The following is a 23,449-nucleotide window of genomic DNA, read 5'->3' as shown; positions in this document are numbered from 1 at the left end:
AGAATCTTGACTGTATTTACTGCAGCTTGCCTTTAGATATGCTGTACTCAATGTCAATCAAGCACTAGTACACAACAGGCCAGGCAAATGTGATTGTTTATATTCTTCACTGTCTATTTACTCTAGAAAATAGCAAGGATCCTTCCAAGAAAAGACAGGAAGAAGGCTAAAAAGAAAACTTCAGTGTGTTAACATGATCCTCACTGAAGAGGAACTGGCCTTCCCTTCAATCAAGGAATTCTAGATCTTCTGACTGACTCAAGTCTTGAAACTGACAGACAAAGATTCCTGATTGCTACAAGAAATTTTATCCTTTCTTGCATTTGTTCTATAGCTTTTCTGTGTACATAGATAGGAAAAGCACTTAGAAGTCTTCTCTTTCATTCCTAGAAACACCATGTTTAATTATCCAGTACCAAAGGTCTCTATGGGTCGGACTTTTACACATATTGCTTTGCCTATACTGCACATTACATTGACATACTTGCTGTGTGTTTGACAATCCAATAATGCCCTCTGACTTCTGCTACTCTGGGGACCCATTGAAGCATTACAATTAATTTATCCACTGAGCATCAGTATCTTCAAAACTAAGATCAGACAGAAGGAAAAGAACACTGGCTGTTCAAATGTACTGGTGTCTCTCCCAGCATTTGAAGTGGTAACATTTTTCATGTTACCCATTCACCATTTTCTGTAGGGAATGACATGTATTCTAGGTTCTCCCACTGTAAAGGAATAGGTTTTGCGCAGTTTATCTATTCCAGCATTCCAAATTCCCTGAGTCTTAAAATTGCATTCATTAACAATAAGTCAAGTATTACATGTCATCTCCATTTCTTTTTTAAATAGAATATCATTTGAGAAATACACAAGCTACCAGTCAAATAAACCCCTTTTAACTGTGAAAGCTTCCATAATAAGTCTAGAATATCCATTCAGTTGGTCCATATCAATAATATCAGCCTGATCAGGTTTTGTTTCTTTCACCAAAATTCTATATCCTTAGGATCCATTCTCACACATTCCCCAGACTTCTACTTGAATGAATTTTATTTAAAAGTGTACTGTATCTCACTTTTAGGGGCCTTGTAGCTTTAAGACTTCTTAAAGATCTATAGACAACATGTGGTAGGCACTGGAGCACATCTTTAATTTGCTCCCTAGCACCTCCTTCAGGAAAGGTAATTATGAATTTTGTGTACAATACTGGGTAAATTTTCTTGGCAAGGATAGAGCAGTATGCTTGGATCCAGCCTCTGCTAAGAGTGGGAAGCCTACTTTCTCAGGTGAGATAACATTGTGGTTATCTGTCCCCACCGGCACATATGTTTGAACACTTGATCACCAGTTGGTGTTGTTTGGCGGGCTTAAGAGGTACAGCCTTGCTGGAAGGAATGTATCACTGTGAGCTGTCTTCGGCAATGCATAGCATCATCAAATATCTTTTCCACCCTTTCTACTTCCTACTTGTGTTTGAAGATGTAAGCTCTCAGTTTTCTGTTCAATCCATCATGCCTGATGCTTGCTACTATGCTTCCCATTGTAGAATGTTATCTCTCTGGAATCATGCACAAAATAAACACTTCCTTCTTAAGTTCCTTTGTTTTTGGTATTTTATTACAGCAATAGAAAAGTAATATGACTTGCATGCATACATGTCCATTTATAAAAAAAACTCTTAACTTCCACTAGTGAAGTAGAATAAAGAAATGGGTTAAGGGACTACATCTGATAGAAAATGTACCATGAGAAAAGTAGAATGGTGATCAAACAATATTCACCTAATTAATCATTATAATTAATGTAATATTTTATAAGCTACTTAAATGAAATATATATTTCATTAAATATATTCATATAGTTATAAATATAAATAAACAACTTTCTCATCTGTTACATTAAGGCCAATTGTGACAACTGAAGCAAACATTTTCATATATCCTCAACACATGCTAATGCTTTAGGCATAAAGTTTTCTCAAGCTGCTCTAATAAAGGTTTTTCCTCTCTAGCCCACCTCCTACCAGTGTAGTAGGAAAGTAACATTATTAAAACATAAGGGAATTTAGACCTGTTTAGAAATGGTTCTTTAGGACAGCTGTAATCATCACTGTTCTCAGTCCAGCAAACACGAGACATGAATCAGCAGCGGCAGACCAGTCCACTTGGTAAGCATCACATGTGATCCAGCAAGTTGCTTCAACCCACTTAGCAGACACCACACATGAATCAGCGACTGCACCCCAATCCAGAAGAAATCATGAGGCTTAACAATCAGCTTGAGTCTGCAGAAACCACAGAAACCTCATGAGAAATTCTTTGGCAAGTTTCTATCTGTGAAGTCACCACAAGTGAAGCTTAGTAAAGCAACATAAAGTGAACCAATATATACATGTCAGAAAGAATAGCAAGGTAGAACAAGGTAACCCAATGCTCCAGCTCCCACTGTTTTGAGGTCATGCTTGTATTCCTTTTAAACACCATGCATTCTTTTACTTGTCTATTATAGCAATATGTCATTTGCTTCAGTAAACATTCTTTCACCTATGTGTCCCAGTAGAACATCATTCAACATAAATGACATTCTAAAAAATCCAAAAATTTCCACTTCAAATGTGATTAAATATTTCATTTATAAATTAATTGAAAGGTGTTGATTTAAAAGTTCTAACCTCATATAGAGAAGCATATAAATTTTCTTTGATTTTCCTTAGTTTTCCCACCTAAGAAATGCTCTCTTTCTTAAGGAACCAGGAAGCATCATTCTGGAATGTATGTTAGGAGAGTGTTGCAATTTCTGCATTCATGAATGAGACAAACAAAACTGGACTTTGATGAACCCAGATTACCTAGTAGATTACATAATTGCATAACAATCTAGAGGAAACCTCTCTGAACCCTACACATCCTGTTAGCCAATGTTCTGCAACATTCTTTGGTCCCATCACACTGGACTACCTCAGCACTTTTACATCTTTCCTCTTTTAGGTCAAAAACCTTGATCTTGGGTAGGAAGGTGTCTTTATCCCTCCACTGGGATCTCGCCTGACTACAGGAAGTGGCTGGACACTGGACTACCTCAGCACTTTTACATCTTTCCTCTTTTAGATCAAAAACCTTGACCTTGGGTAGGAAGGTGTCTTTATCCCTCCACTGGGATCTCACCTGACTACAGGAAGTGGCCACTTTAGGTGCTTTGTCACCTTTGTTAGGCATCTCGACTAAGGTCATCCCCATTGATTCTTTGGTGCTTCCTTTATCCCATGTCTCTCTCATGTCCTATAGATACCCTCCAACCCCCAAACCTGTTAGTTGCAGATTTTCATTCATTCTCATGAACGTCTGGCTATCTTTCCTGTTTTTCCCTCTACCTGATACTGATCTCCATTCTCTTCTCAACCCCCGTACCACAAATTTCCCTTCCTCTCTCTGCCTTCTATGACTATTAACATTTCTAAGTGAGATCCAGCGTCCTCTCTTAGGCCCTCTTTCTCCTTTCACTATGGAGTATATCATGGGTTTCTAGTACTTATGACTAATATCTACTTATCAATGAGTACATATAAGCATGTCATTTTGAGTCTGGATTACTTCATCCAGAATGATATTTGCTAGTTCCAACCATTTGCCTGCAAATTTCATGATGTCCTTGTTTATAATAGCTGAATAGTGTTCCAATATGTAAATGAACCTCAGTTTCTGTATCCATTCATTGGCTGAGGGACATCTGGGTTGTTTCTAGTTTCTGGCTATTATGAATAAAGCTACTATGAACACAGTGGAGCTCATGTTCTTGTGGTATGGCAGAACACCTTTTTGGTCTATACTCAGGTGTGGCATAATTGGATCTTCAGGTAGAACAATTTTCAATATTTGAGAAAAAAACAAGATTAATTTCCAGACTAGTTGTAGAGTTTCCAAATCCACAAGCAATAGAGGAATGTTCCATAAAAAGAAATACAGGGGCAGAGATGGAGCAGAAACTGAAGGAATGGCCAACCAATAATCAGCAAACTTGAGACCCATCCCATTGGCAAGCAGCAATCCCTGAATTAATAATTCTCTGCTACACTTGCAGATGGGAGCAGAGCATAAATGTCTTCTGTGAGGTTATACCCAGCAGCTGACTGAAACAAATGCAAATACTCACAGCGAAACACTGGGTATAGGTCAAAGACTCCTATGGAAGAGTTGGGGAAAGGACTGAAGGCCCTGAAGGGGAAAGCAACTCCCCGAGAAGACAAACAGAGCCAACTAACAAGGATGCTGGAGACTTTCAGAGACTGAGCCACCAACCAAATAGCATACATGGGTTGGACCAACGCCCCTGGCATATAAATGGCAGGCATGTAACTTCTCCATGTTGGTCCCTCACAACTGAAGCAAAGGCTGTGCCTAAAGCTGTAGCCTGATTTGATATTCATTCCCCAACAGAGCTGGCTTGTCTGGCTTCAGTGGGAGAGGATGTTCCTAATCCTGCAGAGACTTGACTTACCAGGGTGGGAGAATGCCAAGGGGCACCCTTTCAGAGGAAAGGGATGAGGGAAAGAAGAGGGGAATGTGTGAGGGAGAAATGTCAGTTTGTGTCAGTGTTGGCAATGCAAATACTTTACAGAAAAGCCTATACTTACCTTTCATTCATGTATCTCTCTATTCAGGAGTCTTGAGAAAAATCTTAATTGTCATTTATCTCTGGCTCAAACTTTAATAATAAGAAAAATCCAAAATCTAACTCCTCTTTAAGGGCCTCAGATTTACCCCAGGTTTTGCCAATTTTCTGTCATCATGTATCAGAAAAAAAATTTTCCATTACTTTCAGTAGACATCCTTCATAAAATGGGAGTCCTCTGACAATGTGAGGAAAATAACATTAGCGTCTACTTTGCTTCTGTTTTTTATTGCTTTGGGTTTTGTTTTTGTTATCATTTGTTTTTCAAGACAGTTTCTCTGTGTTCTGGCTATCCTGGAACTCATTCTATAGATGAGATCTGCCTCCCTCTGCGTCCCAAGTGCTCACATTAAAACTGCGACCTCTCTTGGGCATATACCCAAAAGATGCCCAACATATAACAAAGACACATGCTCCACTATGTTCATAGCAGCTTCATTTATAATATCCAGAAGCTGGAAAGAATCCAGATGCCCTTCAACAGAGGAATGGATACAGAAAATGTGGTACATCTACACAATACCAATTACTCAGCTATCAAAAACAATGACTTTATGAAATTCATAGGCAAATGGATGGAACTGGAAAATATCATCCTGAATGAGTTAACCCAATCACAGAAAAACACACATGGTATGTACTCATTGATGAGTGGATATTAGCCCAAATGTTCAAATTACCCTAGATGCACAGAACACATGAAACTCAAGAAGGATGACCAAAATGCAGATGTTTCACTCCTCTAAAAGGGGAACAAGAATACCCTTGGGAGGGGATAGGAAGGCAAAGTTTAGAACAAGACTGAAAGAATGCCAATATAGAGCCTGCCCCACATGTGGCCCATATATATACAGCCACCAAACTAGATAAGATGATTAAGCAAAAAAGTGCAGGCTGACAGGAACCAGATGTAGATCTCTCCTGAGAGACACAATCAGAATATGGCAAATACATGGGGGAATGCAAGCAGCAAACCACGAACTGAGAACGGGAACCCTGTTGAAGGAATCAGAGAAAGGGCTGAAAGAGCTTGAAGGGGCTTGAGACCCCATGTGAACAACAATGCCAACCAACCAAGGCTTCCAGGGACTAAGCCACTACCCAAAGAATATACATGGACTGACTTTGGGCTCCAACTGCATAGGTAGCAATGAATAACCTAGTAAGAGCACCAGTGGAAGGGGAAGCCCTTGGTCCTGCCAAGACTGGACCCCCATTGAACAGGATTGTTGGGGAGAGGGCTGTAATTGGGGGAGGATGGAGATGGGAACTCCCTTATAGAAGGGGAGTGGGAGGGCTTTCCCTGGAAACCTGGAAAGGGAATCAAATTTGAAATGTAAATAAATACCAAAAAAAATTGCTTGATGGCATAATGTTAAATAAAAGCACAAGATAGAAAAGGGTTATAAAAGGGTTATAAAGTATGAATTCAACTACTCTGAAAAACATAATACGTCTGGGTGCTATTTTATTGAATATTAATAGTGTTTAAAAAAATAACTGCATCCTGGCATTACCAACCCTAGCCCTCTGAGTCTAGTTTTTCAGTTACCCTTTCCCAATGTCTTTTAGAATACAGGCAAATAATTTAAATAACTGTTAATTTCAAAACCAGTTTTCATTTCCAGTACTTCTTAATGCTTTCAGGGTATTTTTCCTTTTATTCTCTGAATCAAAGTCTTCTGTTCATGGCCATGTGATTTTCCTGGTTGGATGCATTTGAACAAATGTGCTCTTATCTTGGTTTTTTTTTCTTTTCCCTCAGCTCATTTGTTGTCTTTCTTCTATTTTGGGGAGTATGTTTTTATTACTATGTTATTTTTTCCTCCCACTAATGGTAAACATAGCTTAAGATCCTGGGCAGTGCTCAAGGAATAGTCATAAGCTGCAGATACATATTTACTTAGGTATCATGAAGAATGTTTATCTTAGTAACACTTATGAATCTTCACTGGCAAAAATAGTTTTGAAGTGTTGAATTAATTGTACTTGAAATATCACTTGCTTTTCTTAGACAGAGTTTCCAAAGAGACATGTTTCAGGATATCCACAATAAGACTTAGTTGTTTCCTCTTCTGCCATAAGTTCATTGCCTCAGTGACCATTTAAGTTTTAGAATATTCCTTCTTTCCAAAGGCTCTTCAACATTAATTTTTTTAATGATCTTTCTTTCTTCCTTTCTTATGACATTGTAATATGATAATTTGGAAACTGTTATCTTTTTGTAAGAAAATAAGTGAAGGAAAACTCAAATGCCAACATCTGCAGTGGTATTTCAAATTTAAACTAAATGTCTGCCTAATGTTCTACTCAGGAGATGAATTATCATTTCCATATAATCATAAAAGATATGATTTTAATAATCTCCCTTGGAGATGTCTCTTTGAAATCTTATGCAAAACACTAACTGAGAATTTTGTATTTACTATTCTTTCTCATGTTTCATGTTGCACAATTTTTTAAGATGTGAATTGGGTAGAATAGTCTTCCTTTGTTAATTGGTTGTAACTGTCAATTAGAGATGAACCATTTACTTACTCTGAAGCATACTGAAGGAACCCTACTGAGGTCAGCCTTCGTTTTCAGAAGTCATAAGGTTTTACATTTTTAACACAAACATGATATTTTACAATCACATGTATAATTCTTAATTTTATAAAATATTCTGAGGTTGAATATATATTCTTTTAATTATTTTTAAGCCTGAATTATAGTGTTACATTCACTGCCAAAAACACAAGGTTAATCTCTCATAAATGAAGGTCTTGATAATGAGAATTTGATATACCTCATGACTGCTACTATGCCTATGCTTAGGGTGTTGGCACCAGGAAAACATGTTCACTGTGACTCTCCTCTTGATAAATTCAGTGACGAAGCCTTTTGGGACATTTCCTCTTTAAAATATGATAATCAGTCAGATTTTAACAACTACTCCAGAAAAGAGCTATTTTGTTTCATACAAGAAGTCAATATATATATATATATATATATATATATATATATATATATATATATATTAACTTAGTTACTTAGTAACAAAAATAGTTATTTTGCTAATTTTTTTTGTTAAATTGACAAAAACCTAGATATATTTGTATAGAATGATGTGTAATTTTAAAAAGCCTGTGTAAGATTAGTGTGTAGGCAAGTCTTAGGTTCATTGTCCTGATTATTAGTTGATGTGGAAGGCCTTAGTTTACTGAGAGCAATAAGAATCCCTTGGCAAGGGATCCTAAATGATATAAGAAAGAATGTGAAGGAAGCCATGGCAAGATATCTAGGATTTTCACCAAAGGCAGTGACCCCAGATATATAAGCAAAATGGATCCTTCCTCACTATATTTTTTCATGATATTTGCCATAGCAGTATAGTCTATAACTAAGAAAGTCACTTGTAGCCATATTAAAATCAGCTTTATTTCCTCATCTGTAAATATGCTAATTACATAGACATTCGTTTCCAAGTATACATTCAATGAAAAATCAAAGATACCATAAATCTAGCCATACTGACTTCCATATATATGAAATCACTAATTTTATATGCTTTAGAAAAACATTACACAGTGCAGACTGAACACATTTCCATCTTTAATCTAGTTACTATTATTGTCCACTCATATTTTAGGCACTTCTCCACAGCAGTGTTTACAACAAAAAGGCTTTTGATTTCTTGGTGCTCATATTTTAGTGGCATGAGATATACAAAGATAAAAGAAAGAACTCTGTAATTATATAATGCTAAACCATGAATAAATATAGCTTTGTCAAACAGCAAATAGAGATTTGTAGGGGGCACATTCTCTGTGCTACAGTAACAAATGATATATCAACCACACTATGGGAGATTAAGCTACTAAATCATACAAGCTTAGAGAAATACCAAGTGAAGCCTCCTAGGAAAAACAAAAAATGATGATTAAGGATGAGGCCAGAAGTTGAGAACTGCATATTGGAAGCCACTGTCAAACTTTAAGCATATAGGTAAGAATATTTATTGTAGAAGGGTTACTCTGGCTCCTGGAGGACTGGAGGACTGTGAATACTGGGAAAACTTTTGACCTATCTAGGCAAAAGAAAGGAAAGTAGTCATTAATGGCCTTTAGAGGAACTGGCAGTGCTCTGTTATGTACATTTCTAAGCAACTGAAAACAGGATTTGTCAAGAGACAGGATACTAGAAAATTAGTACTCTTCACCTAAAGTAACTGGCTGAATGGTGTTTTAAACTTCTGAGAAAGTCAAATCTGTTAGTTCAGTGAGTCTTAAGAGAAATGAAAATTTTGTTCAGATCTAATTAAATATCAGTTGCCAATAAAACATTCAAAGAAGAATCTGAAAATACTCTTGGTTAAGTGAGGCAGAGTCTATGAGATTGTAAGATTTGAGGTATTATTTAACTAGGGATATTAATTTTAACATTTGTCCTGTTGTTTGAGCATACAGGCATCAGACCAATGGCATTTACAGAAGACCTTAGTATAGATCTGGACTATAAAATGTTGGCAAGCCAGCAGTGACACTCCACTTGGCATTCATGTCCCTCTTAAAATGTAGTAATTATTGCCAGTCCTCCCTAAATGATCTTTGCTATTGAGTTACTAATCATAGTACACCTATACTTCAAAAGAAATTATAATAACATCTTTGCTCAATGAAAGACAAGACATTCTTTTTATTGCTGAGATTATCTTTCAGTTGCTTTCTCAAATAAGTAAATACCTGGTTGACTTCATGATAGAACTATTATAAGACCTTTCTTTCAATTCCATGAAATTCTTTAAAAAATGCTTGGTAGGATTTTTTACATCTTGATTTTTTGCATACAATAAATAACCTCTGTCTATGTGTGGAAAAGTATAATAACTCACAAAAATATGCACATATGCGTATACTGAGCTGTGAACTCTTGAATGATAAGGATATTTGTAGAGGAGTTTTAATCCAGCCACATGGCTGCTTTGGTTCAATACCCTTAGTATAAAACTTTAATCCCAAGCAATGTAGGTAGTAGTTTGTAGAAGAAAGCAGCCATGTTCAAAAGTGAGCTGTGATTTAGAGGCACTCAAAGTGACAAATCAGAGAAAGATTCAACATTATGAGTCAAAGATAAATCACACAACCCTCAGAACACACGGGAAAGGGGGGCTATTTAAGTGCAGTGCAATAAGAGAGAGTGGCTTGACACTCAATCCAGTTCAGTCCGTCGAGTTCAGTGAAATGGAGTTGAGTCGGTAAGTTGGGAGTCTGTTCAGTGAAGGCAGTGTAGAGGTCATACAGTTAAGTGCAGGTCAGAAGAGGTAGTTAAAGCCAGAGAATAAGAAGGAGTCAGAAGACTGGAAACACTGCAAGAGTCAGTTTGAGGCCAAGCATGGTAAGTCAGTGAAAAGCCGAGAGAAGCCATATTGATTCAGTCATGGTGAAGAAGGGTGAGCCATATGAGCTAAGTTGAACCCACCCACCCAGATTTGAGAAAGAAAGGGTATGCTTATAAGTCTAAGAGGTTGAAAACGTCTTAGGGCTAGATTGTATATACACTAAGTGCTTCAAAGACCAGACCTCGATAAGCAAATGGAAGCAGTAAGCCTCTGAGATGACGATTACATCATGTGAATGAAAGTTACTTTTTACAGACATCTTAATCTCTGAATACTTCAGTGTTATATAATTAAAGCTGTACTTCAGAAGATGCTTAGTTAAACATGTACACAGTTATCATAAATTATTACAGTGAGGTTGAAGTGTGATCACATTAAGAGTGAAACTTGATTTAGTTGGAGAAAACAATGACAACTACAAGATAAAGGACCTACAAGCTATGAGTGCCACAAAAATAATAAGAGGTCTATTTTCCTCTAGAGTCTATGAAGAATAGAGGGAGAATGTTCATCTTTGTCTTTAATTTGTATCGATATTTTAATGTATTTTTCTTTTCATTTTTTCTTTTATTGGATATATTATTATCTAAATTTCAAATGTTATTCACTTTCCTGGTTTCCCTACATAAGTCCCCATTCCATTGCACTCTCCTTCTTCTATAAGGGTGTTCCCCTCCTCATCCACTCCGTATTCCTGCCCCCTGATATTCCCCTACATGGGAGGGTCCAGCTTTGGCAGTACCAAGGGCCTCTCCTTCCATTGGTGCCCAACAAGGGCACCTCTGCTACATATGCAGCTGCAGCTATCGGTCAGTCCCTGCATAGACTATGGGTAGTGGTTTAGTCCCTGGGAGCTCTGGTTGGTTGGCATTGTTGTTCTTATGGGGTTGCAAGCCCCTTCAGCTCTTTCAATCTGTTCTCTAATTCCTTAAACAGGGATCCTGTTCTCAACTGAATGGTTTACTGCCAGTGTTGGCCTCTATATTAAACATACTCTGGCTGTGTCTCTTAGGAGACATCTATATCCGGTTCCTGCCATCATGCACTTCTTAGCCTCATCAATCTTATCTAGTCTTGGTGTGTGTGTGTGTGTGTGTGTGTGTGTGTGTGTGTGTGTGTGTGTGTGTATCACACACACATGCACATGAGGGGCAGGCAGGCTGTGAATGGCTGTTCCTTCAGACTCTGCTCCAAACTTTGCCTCCATATAACCTCCTATGAATATTTTTGTTCCCTCTTTTAAGAAGGAGTGAAGCATCCTCACTTCGGTCATCCTTTTTATTGAGTTTTGTGAGATCTGTGGATTGTACCTTGGGTAATTCAAGCTTTTGGGCTAATTATCCACTTATTGATGAGGGCATACCATGTGTGTTTTTCTGTGATTGGGTTACCTCACTCAGTATGATATTTTCTAGATCAATCTATTTGCCTATGAATTTCATGAAGGCATTGTTTTTGATAGCTGAGTAGTACTCCATTGTGTAGATGTAGATAAATGGATACATTTTCTTCATCCATTCCTCTGCTGAAGGGCATCTGAGTTCTTTCCAGCTTCTGGTTATTATAACTAAGGCTGCTATGAACATAGTGGAGCATGTGTCTTTATTTTATGTTGGAGCATCATTTGGGTATATGCCCAGGAAAGGTATAGCTGGGTCCTCAGATAGTAGAATGTCCAATTTTCTGACAAAATTTTTACAGACTGATTTTCAGAGAGGTTCTACCACTTTGAAATCCCTCCAACAATGGCGGAGTGTTCCTCTTTCTCCACATCCTTCCCAGCATCTGCTGTCACCCAAGATTTTTATCTTCACCATTCTGACTGGTGTGAAGTGGAATCTCAGGGTTGTTTTGATTTGCATTTCTCTGATAACTAAAGATGTTGGACATTTCTTTAGGTGCTTCTCAGCCATTCGATATTCCTTGGCTGAGAATTCATTATTTAGTTCTCCATACCATTTTTAATAGGATTATTTGGCTCTCTGGAGTCTAACTTCTTGCGTTCTTTGCATACTTTTGATATTAGCCATCTATCAGATGTGGGGTTGGTAAAAATCTTTTCCCAATCTGTTAGTTGCCATTTTGTCGTTTGCCTTACAGAAGCTTTGCAGTTTTATGAGGTTCCATTTGCCAATTTTGGATCTTAGAGCATAAGCCATTGGTGTTTTGTTCAGGAAATTTTCCCCAGTGCCCATGTGTTCAAGATTCTTCCCCACTTCTTCTATTAGTTTGAGTATATCTGGTTTGATGTGGAGATCCTTCCTCCACATGGACTTAAGCTTTGTAGAGGGAGATAAGAATGGATTGATTTGCATTCTTCTACATGCTGACCTCAAGTTGAACCAGCCTAATTTGTGGAAAATCCTATCTTTCTTTCCATCAGATGATTTTAGCTCCTTTGTCAAATATCAAGTGATCATTGGTGTGTGGGTTCATTTCTGGATCTTCAAGTCTCTGAAGAAAGATATTGAATAACTCAGAACATGGAAAGAGCTCCCATGCTCATGAATTGGCATGGATAATATAGTAAAAATGGCCATTTTGCCAAAAGCAATCTGCAGGTTCAATGCAATTCCCATTGAAATTCCAACTCAATTTGCAAAATCATTTAAAATAACAAAAACCCAGGATAATGAAAACTATACTCAATAAAAGAACTTCTGGGGAAATCACCATCCCTGACCTCAAGCTGTATTACAGAGCAATAGTGATAAAAACTGTATGGTATTTGTATAGAGATAGGCAGGTAGATCAGTGGAATAGAAGTGAAGACCCAGAAATGAACTTTTCATTTTTGTTGGATATTTTCTTTATCTACATTTCAAATGTTATCCTCATTCCAGGGTTCCCCTCCAGAAACCCCCATCCCATCTCCAAACCCCTGCCTCAATGAGGGTGCTCCCCCAAACACTAACCCATAGCCTCCTACCTCCTCGCCCTTGCATTCCCTATACTGGGGCATCCAGCCTTCACAGACAAAGGGCCTCTCCTCTCATTGCTGCCTGACAAGGCCTAGGATGTTCATTTAAACTTTCATTTTGACCCAGTGAAATATGGCAGAAAATTTTTTCCAGAATAATTTTGTTTAAAGCCAAGATCTATTCTCCAACAGCTTTTTGGAACACTCTCATGCACCCACACAAATACATACATACATACCTGTATATGTTTAAAGGCACATATGTATGTTCACATGTGTTTATCTTCACATATGTCTCATCTATATTTAAACTATATATATTACTTATGGATCATAATGTCAATGTCAAAATGTTGTTTTGTTTTCAAGGGTACTTTTCTACCCGTGGGTTTGACTATATATTTTTGTCCATTTCTTCTTCTAATTTTGGTAAATGATACTACAGGCTTCAGTGACTGACCTGGACTACGCAGGACTGTAGATTAAGATGAAACCAGGGTCCCCAAGAGTGATGGAGGAAGTTACGACCAAATTTTACATAACAACATTCATATTTTTTGAAAGATACCTGAAATTTTTTCATTTCATAGCTGGGAAATAAATAAAGTCACTTAATGTATTGAGCATGCTTCCTATCAGTTTTAATAACGTTATAGAAAATACTGTTTCTGTTTAGGTAATATTCATAGCAATTTTCTTGTGTTTAATAATTCTTAACTCAGTTACTAAGAAACTTCTAATGAACTCCAGGGTTATAGAATCTGTCTTCTCAATTCCCTATCTTTCTATGCTACTTCTACTAATACTTATACTGAGTATTTAATTTCCTATTATTACCTTCATCAACCCTGATATATGAATTATTATATGTCTCTGTTACTGAAAAAAATGAGAGTCCTGTCAGGACTGCCACAAACTAATGTAGATAATGAAGTCATTTCTTAATATTCTTTGTAATCTTGTTAATACATTTATATAAAAATGGACTCAAGGGAAAAGTTAAGAGGAATGTTGTTAGAGTCCAATAGACTGGGGAATCCAGGACTATCAAGCTGCATAATCTGACATTACCCATAGAGAAATGATAGAAAGAAGGAAGATAAAAAAACTTATCCTTTGTCGTTAGTGGTATATCACTAGAAAAATAGTGAGAAATCTAGTATGTGTAGGAAAACATGTCCAGATTTTTGCTTCATCTGCAATAAATAAATAAATAAATAAATAAATAAATAAATAAATAAATAAATAAAATAAAAAGAAGCAAAAAAGTTGCATATTTTTCCTAAGAACTCATAAAAACTGAATTATCACAATAACATTGCGGAGGCTAAACTGCACAAAGAGCAAGAATTCTAGAAAATAAAATGCCATTATTTCATGAAACAGATAGCTATTCCCCTCATCTTTTTATGATGTGCTTAAAGTGAATCAGTCTTTCTGATCAGTTGTCCAGTAGCCAAGTTCCCCCAACTGTAATAATTTTTAAGAAGGTAGATAATGGCACATCTTCACACTGAGGTAGTTTGGATTCCTTAAAATGGATGGATGTAGTATTCTGTAATGAAGCTCCAATGCTACTGCTATAATTGTATGTTTAACAGTGTTATAAAATCTCTTATTATCTACCAGGACAATGCTAGAGGAGATATAGGAAAGCACAGAATATTGCAAAATAAAAACCAAACAACCACAAGAAAATAAAAATGATTTTCAGGAACAATATAAATGAGACTAATTCAAGTCAGGCCATAACACATATACCTGTTCTCCTGGATGTGTAAGAGAATTAGACTACAAAATCTACATGACCCCATCAGCTGAGTGAGAGAGCTTACTTAAAAACATAAAGAAAGGGTAAATGTTACTCAGCAATGGCATTCTTGCCTAGGAGTATAAATGAAGGTATAAGGCTCAGACCTTGAAAACAAAACAGAACAAAACAAATGATAAAAAGGATAAAGAAAAAAATGTCAAAATCAATTCCATTGTTTATTACCATTAAATAAGAATATCTGAGAAACACGAAAATGACTAATATTGAGTAGTTGTTTGAAGTAGGATATGAAAATTTAGAGCATCACAGGAAGTACACATGTCAAAAATGCCCTCAGTTCTCAGTAATGAAACCCACATTAGGATGAAATTAGGTAACAATAATCATGGATTGAAAAAAGTATTGTAAACTTAAGAATAAATGAACTAATGGGATTGCAGTGATGCCAGATCAGTGAAATGTATATAAAATTCTTGAAAGGGACTTGAAACATGTACAATGAGTAATTACTATCACGGTTTAACTCCAGGACCAAGATATCATAGTAACCTGTAATCACATTTCTATCTAAACACACACACACATACACACACACACACACACACACACACACACACACACACACATACACACACACCTATAATAAATAGATAAAATAGAACAGAGGAAAGTTATAACACATAGGAAAAAATAACATTAGATTTTTAGAAAAATTAAATTCATCACTGAATAAAATAAAAAGCACAATGTATAAAAATTAATTAAATGTGTAATTCAAGACAAAGATACATTAAATAAATCATTTAGCCTATAAATTTAGGAAGAACAATTTTTTATAAGAGTAGAGGTGTGAGAGCACTTCACTGTTCTAGAAATTCTGATACACTGTACTGATATTTCTTTCACTTTATTAAGAAATTTTTTTAAAAAGCCTCTGAAATCTGCACTAAAGGGAAAGAACAAAGTTAATCTGGGTCATTCATTATGTACATCCAACATGCAGTAGTAATAGAGAACTCTACAGATTGATATAGAAAGTCTTCTAGACTGTTTCAGTTACAATAAATCAGCGTTAGCACTATTATAAGTATTTTCAGATTTCTACTTTAAAAGCAATGCGCATGATATCAATGCTGCATATGGATACCCTATTTCTGCTAAACTTATCTAAAAGGTATAAGAGTTAATGTTCCTATCCTAGTTGCTATGGGATCCATTGGAATTTTGACTGATTTTTCATCTTTTCTTGTAGATCTTTTTATAGTTTGTAGTATTTACATATATTACAAATTCATAACAAAAATTAATGTATATAGAAACCAAACCTGATTGATTGCTCTCAGTATGCACAATAACTAAGTGAGAATGCTATTGGCTTTGCAAGTATTGCTTAGCAACAAGATGACTGAAATAGACAATGCTAAATCCACCCAGGATTTTACTATTACAGACCATTCACACTGATGCTTTAAACAATAGGTGGACAACTAATTCTCAAGGATATATGAACACAGTACTATTAAAAGTTGTACATTTGGCAAGAGTTCTCCTTAACTTCTTCAATAGCTGGTAACACATAACTCTAACAATTCCAGCCTCAAATGGCTCTTGCCTACTTTGTGGTATATAGCTTTAGGATCACAACCAAGGAACTTTTACAGAATATTAAAACAACCAATAGGACCTATGGAAGGAAAGCACAAGTTACGTTCACTTTTTCTATGAAATGTAGTAGTTATTTTAAAATTTGCTTCGATTAATATCTGAATATTTGTTCTAAATGCTGTTAGGATCCAACTAATATTCATGACCTCCCCCCATTTCACTGGATAATGAAGCACCAGACATTATCATCAGGCATGACTCAATGCCTTTAAACTTCATTCTACATGTACTTGTGTTGCATATTTTCTTTTACTTATAAAATAGGAGGAATGGTTTATAGTGGCGCAACTTGAGACATTCATTTCTAAGCAAATTCTTCCTGTTACCCATTTTATACTGACTGGGAGAGAGCAGTGTAATCATGTTTGCTCTGAGAATGGCTTTAGAAGTTGGTGGTTTTGAAATATCCCCAGGGAGAATTAAAATTAAACTTGAGGTTGAAATAAATACTTAGAAAATTTTCTTTAAGATAGTGACTCTTCACTTAGGTATAACCCAACAGGAAATTTTTCATCTCTGCCTTTAGTCTGTGTTTGTCTTTATGCATTTCTTTAACTTTTTTTTTAAAATATTTGTTGTATTTTATGTGCATGGTGAACAGTATATACACATAAGGATGAAGGTGCCACAGAGTTGAGAAGATGGATTTGAGGTTGTAATAGGTTATGACTAGGGTTGAGTGTTGAAAGTGAAACTCAGGTCATCTCCAAGAGTAGCAAGTGCTCTTAATTTCTGAACCGTCTCTCCAGTTCTGTCTTTGTTACTTCTGAAAAATTACAAAGATAATTCATTTTTCATCATCTTTCTTCTGTACTTAACTTGAAATCCAAGCATAGAAAAGACACAAGAAAGAGCCTTCTTCTCAAAAGGAGACACTATCTGTGAGAGTGAGATCATTCAGTTACTAAAAGATGAGTAACCGAACACTTTATCTGCCTATTTTACAGGACCAGACCAAACTTTTAGAACTTAAAGTGAGATGATTAGTGGTCAATGATGAGTGGGACCTCACTTTGAACCACCCTGCTTGATTATACTTACCAATTGCCCTCATTCTAAAACTGAACTTAATTCCAAGACCCCAAAGGTTTGAAAATGTGTAGATTCATTCATCTTTCCCTTTCTCTAACATGGTCATATTTAATAAATATTTTGCATCTATTTTGTCCATAATTTATTTCTTTATTTGGTTTATTGGAACATGGCTAGCCTGTAGCACTTGCTGAAGCCCAGGCTTTTGCCTAATATCTCAAGTAACCATAGAATATAGTTTCAAATTACAAGGACAAAAATGTACTATTATATTTAAGGAAAGGAATAGTATTTAAATTGGGTATAAAAAGTAATAACAGATAGTTAATTTTTCAGAGGGTCTTTGTGTCTTATTGTAATTTCAATGGAGAACAGTTAGGATAATAAGAACAAGGATTCTGATTTACATGTACATCCTCATTGTACCTGACATGTGGCAAGCAGAGTAATGGAAAAGCCAGTCCTTGAGGAAGCAGGAAAGCTAATAACAGAGCTCCTTAAATTTTCCAATAATCTGACTTTGAATGACAATAGTATTGAATGTAAAATAAGAAAATGGAATATACGTTAGTAGTAAAATCATCAAAACCTATAAGTGTATTCTTATATCTGTTAAGAAGATAATGATCATTTGAAAACCACTAGTATTTTACTTTAATTAATTCAACTCATTGTAGGATACTGAAATGAGGCAAGGAAAGGGAAATGAAGATGCTTAGTCAGCAGAATAAAAATTTTCCTGGGGGTATAATTCAAATATTGTGTATTCTGCACATGATTATAATGTAAATTAGTGTAATAAAGTCTACATTTCTTATGATAAATTATTGAATCTATTCTGATTATAGCTTCTTCCTGCATATCACTAGTCAATTCTAAAGTAGACATGAAACTTTTTTAAAAGACAAGGTATTGTTGAAAAGCAGAAACCAATACTGAAGTACTTGTGTGGTATGTGTGTTTAGTATTAGGTGTTGGATTCAGAACTTTGTGCATAAGTACAAAAATGCTCGATCATTAAGTTGTAACTCTAATCACCTCACTAATTTAATAGCACATATTAACTGCTTGAAATTAAGTTTATGTTATCTATTTTCATACACCCACATCATAAATGTCACAGTTATTGTATATTCTCAGTGTCCTAACTCTTGCCTTGTCTATTATCCTCATAGTTCCTCTTCTCTTTATTTTTAATTTCTTTTCCCTTTTATTCCTTTCCTTCTTCCTTTTTTAATACTCATTTTCTCCCTTTCTTCTTCTTCCCTTTCACGCTTATTAATTTGAGACAAGGCCTCACTGTGTTCCCCAAGCTGCCTCATACTCCCATTTATTTCTGACCTCAGCCTGTGAAATGCTAGAGTTACAGGTATAAGCTACATCACTCAACCTTGTGTAGTTTTTAAATGGAGTACTGCACATTTTATCAATTTATAAAGCATCTCTGTTTCTCTTTCTAGGTTTTCTGACATAGAGCAAAATGACTTGTTTCTAGCTGTATTCTTTCACACTTTTAAAATTGGGTACTATTACACTGCGATTCTCATTTGCATGAGTTCATCATCAAGGATGAGCCATTAGAAACCTATATTTGGATTTCTGGGAACCAGTTCAGTATCAACAGACTCACAAAATGAATACTTTGTATGCATCCAGAATAAAATACATGTCACAATATTATATTCAGATCCATACACACAGAGATGTTGTAATTACTCTCATTTTAAGGATTTTACTTTATTTATTTTACTTACATGCATATGTGCATGTCTGTGAATATGGAAGGAATGTGAATGCAGGTGCCTGTAGAAGCTAAAGAAAGATATATGTTCCCCAAAGTTGGACAACATAAGTAGTTGGGTAGAGACTGGTGTAGGTACTGGAAACCAAACTCAAGTCCTCTGTAAGAGTAGGAAGGACTTTAATTACTGAGCCTCCTCTTTAGCAGCAAAAATCACTCCTTCAAAATCATTTCTATATAGAAGTCACAATTAGAAATGGAAACCAATGGTTGAAGAGCTAATAAGAAGACAGCATTTCATCAAATAAATATTAAATGTTCCTAATTTTATTGTTGAAAGTTAGAACTGTCTTCAAGTTTTTTCTTTCTACTAAAAGGTTTTAAGGGTTGCCTTGTTAAACTTCTAATCTATGATTCAATCCAATAGCTTGCCCCTAACTTGTAGATATGAGTTAAGAACCTGACAGGGGTTCAGGAACTAAGAAACATTGAAAATATTATTTCTGACTGAGATCTAGACCCATTGTAGAAGAATCTAGTGCCAGTTGAATGAGGATGTGTTTTTTTTCTCTGCTTCTTTTACAAATAGAATGCCTGCCAAAAAAAGTATGAAGTTGGCAGGCAAGCGAAGACAGCCTAAGCACCTGTGTTGTAAAACCCAGCGATCCTGATTGCCATCAGTAACGGGTCTGTGAGGCTGGTACTCACTACAAGTGAGGTGACTCAATTAATGTGAATTGGAAAGAAATATGCCCTAGAGAAGAAAGTTAATGCATCATTTTTTTTGTAAACTAAATGTATATATAGAGTGCTTTAGCAATTTTACAAATGAATAAAGACTAGTAATACAAGTGCATGGTGAACCATCAGAATCATCAGATATAATTTTGAGATAATTTTGCATAAACTAACTTAAAATTAAATAATTTTAGTGTCCCATAATGCAGAACTGTATCCCAAAATCTAACAAAATGAATAAAAATATGAAAAAAGGTTTGCCTTACCTAAGAAAGTAAAGCAAAAGTTAAAGTTCCTTTGTAAGAATAATTTTATTAACTTGAATCTAGACCAAAGAAAATTTTTTATTATCAGGAATAAGGTGAAAACAAAATCAATAATAAATACTTGTATACAATAAGAGACTGGAAGAATGTATCTGTGGTAAAGAGCATTTGTTGATCCTGAAAACAATGCTGGTTTAGTGACCAGCACCCACATGATGGCTCACAATTGCAGGTAATTCTGGTTACAAGGTATCTAACAGTCTTCCATCTCCTGCCAGCACAAGACACACATATGGTAAACACATATACCTGCGCAACATAAAACAAACACATACTTAAACATAATCTTAATTATACTAAGTGTGAAAATTATTAGTTGAAGAAGTTGAAAGTTCTTTGGGGGAAAAGAGACATGGTTGAACATTACAGCTTGACATTATCCAAATAACACACAAATCAATGCATCATACAAATAAAAATTGTCACGTAGTTTCTGTGGCATTTTCTGTGACTTTATGAGATGCCACACATGTTTTATTTTAATAATTTTCTGGCTTCTATAATTGTAAAACCAGAGCTCAGAGAAATTATCCATTGTATCACTCTAAAAGAAAGCCTACATAAATGTTCTAAAATAAAGTTTAGTTTCCTTTTTATCATTTTTGTGGCAGTATTCATAGTGAAGCCCATTAAATAGTACTTGATTAACATCTCATTCCCTGAGCTGAGGAGACAGTACAATCCAATAATATTGTATTATGAACTATGTGTACAATGCTGCACTAACGGAGACAATCAATAAAACATAAAATACCCACGGAATAGGTCAATGAGAAGTCTAAAGTAGAAAAACAAATATTTGTCATAATAAAGTTCTCATGGGAAATGATAAATTTGGATTTGAAGAAGCTGATTGTCTGGCTAGATCAATTAAATGACAAAGATAACATACTTCTGCTTGTGTAAAGTTTGAAAAGAAAAATTACTGATACCAATCACAGAAGAATGTACAGTTGACATTTTCCTGTAATGAATATACAAGCTATTTGTTTTGCCAAATCTTCTTTTAATATTTCTAAAAGGCCATTCAATATTTGCTGTGGAGCAAAAACACTGAAGCACCTCAGATCATGTCGTATACTCAGTGAGCAAATGTCCTCAGCTGGACACGAAAATCATGACAGTAAAGTAGGTATGCAGTACAATCCTTGAGGCAATGAGAACATAATTTGCATTAATTAATGACTTGAGATGGCTTGTTGAAATCATTAAGTATATTTATTGACTTATTAATAAAATACTCCAATGAAAAAACATATGATAATATGATTCCTAAGACAAGGTCATAAATGGAGACTATGTTCCTGTCCTACAGAATGAAGCTGCAACAACCTCTCAGAACATGCATGAGATTTCTACTATGCAACTTCTCAGCTACCATAATTTGCCTGTTTTTCCAGTGACGCATTTGCCACTTCCATTGCTTGACAGCTGCACTTCTGATCCCTGCACTTCCTTGATAATATGGGAGATAAGAAGTCCCAAACATAGTCATGGCTTTTGATGAGCACAGCCTATCTAAGAACCCAATAAAAACATACCTTTATTTTCCAATTTAATTCTAGGTATTTACCTTATCTTTGTCAGAAATGGGGTTCTATGACAAAATATTACACCACCACCACCACCACCAACAACAACAACAACAACAGCAACAAAATGGCTCTGGCTCCAGTATTAGAAAGACCACCCCAAGAACATGAGAGAATATGAATCATCATATAAGAATACTTTTTCCCCTTAGTCTCTATTTCTTTTTATTGTTTTTGGGACCTCCAAACCAAGCACTGGAAATAGAGTTCAATGCATTTATAGCAGATTTGTTTGTCCCCGCCAAAATTCATGATGAATCTTAGTTCTCAACATTGTTTTTATGGATGTGGTGAAAATTTTAAGATGTCATTGTTGAAAGATCTTTACCAATCCTACAACATATAGAGGCCTTATATCCAAAATATACAAAGAACTCAAGAAGTTAGACCACAGGGAAACAAATAACCCTATTAAAAAATGGGGCTCAGAGCTAAACAAAGAATTCACAGCTGAGGAATGCCGAATGGTGGAGAAACACCTAAAGAAATGTTCAACATCTTTAGTCATAAGGGAAATGCAAATCAAAACAACCCTGAGATTTCACCTCACACCAGTGAGAATGGCTAAGATCAAAAACTCAGGGGACAACAGATGCTGGCGAGGATGTGGAGAAAGAGGAACACTCCTCCATTGTTGGTGGGATTGCAAACTGGTACAACCATTCTGGAAATCAGTCTGGAGGATCCTCAGAAAATTGGACATTGAACTGCCTGAGGATCCAGCTATACCTCTCTTGGGCATATACCCAAAAGATGCCCCAACATATAAAAAAGACACGTGCTCCACTATGTTCATTGCAGCCTTATTTATAATAGCCAGAAGCTGGAAAGAACCCAGATGCCCTTCAACAGAGGAATGGATACAGAAAATGTGGTACATCTACACAATGGAATATTACTCAGCTATCAAAAACAACGACTTTATGAAATTCGTAGGCAAATGGCTGGAACTGGAAAATATCATCCTGAGTGAGCTAACCCAAACACAGAAAGACATACATGGTATGCACTCACTGATAAGTGGCTATTAGCCCAAATGCTTGAATTACCCTAGATGCCTAGAACAAATGAAACTCAAGACAGATGATCAAAATGTGAATGGTTCACTCCTTCTTTAAAAGGGGAACAAGAATACCCTTGGCAGGGAAGAGAGAGGCAAAGATTAAAACAGAGACTGAAGGAACACCCATTCAGAGTCTGCCCCACATGTGGCCCATGCATATACAGCCATCCAATTAGACAAGATGGATGAAGCAAAGAAGTGCAGACCGACAGGAGCCGGATGTAGATCGCTCCTGAGAGACACAGCCAGAATACAGCAAATACAGAGGCGAATACAAGCAGCAAACCACTGAACTGAGAATAGGACCCCCATTGAAGGAATCAGAGAAAGAACTGGAAGAGCTTGAAGGGGCTCGAGACCCAATATGTACAACAATGCCAAGCAACCAGAGCTTCCAGGGACTAAGCCATTACCTAAAGACTATACATGGACTGACCCTGTTCTCTGACCTCATAGGTAGCAATGAATATCCTAGTAAGAGCACCAGTGGAAGGGGAAGCCCTGGGTCCTGCTAAGACTGAACCCCCAGTTAACTAGACTGTTGGGG

The 23,449-nt window shown here is 36.0% G+C and overlaps 1 long non-coding RNA gene across 1 annotated transcript in view; it reads right to left on the bottom strand.

Annotated features, from left to right (window-relative positions):
• Positions 1-1,232: 1,232 nt before the first annotated feature.
• The window catches only part of LOC147996302 (uncharacterized), a 130,565-nt gene continuing 108,348 nt past the window's right edge, over positions 1,233-23,449 (bottom strand). The window contains exon 2 of the long non-coding RNA XR_015671874.1: positions 1,233-2,287. This is a non-coding gene — a long non-coding RNA (uncharacterized LOC147996302). The remainder of the gene's footprint in view (positions 2,288-23,449) is intronic.

The sequence above is a fragment of the Rattus norvegicus genome, chromosome 2 (assembly GCF_021556685.1).
Source record: "Rattus norvegicus strain SHRSP/BbbUtx chromosome 2, alternate assembly SHRSP_T2T, whole genome shotgun sequence".
Classification (NCBI taxonomy): Eukaryota; Metazoa; Chordata; class Mammalia; order Rodentia; family Muridae; genus Rattus; species Rattus norvegicus.
Note: the sequence above shows the minus strand (reverse complement) of the source record. Positions and strands in the feature narration are given on the sequence as shown.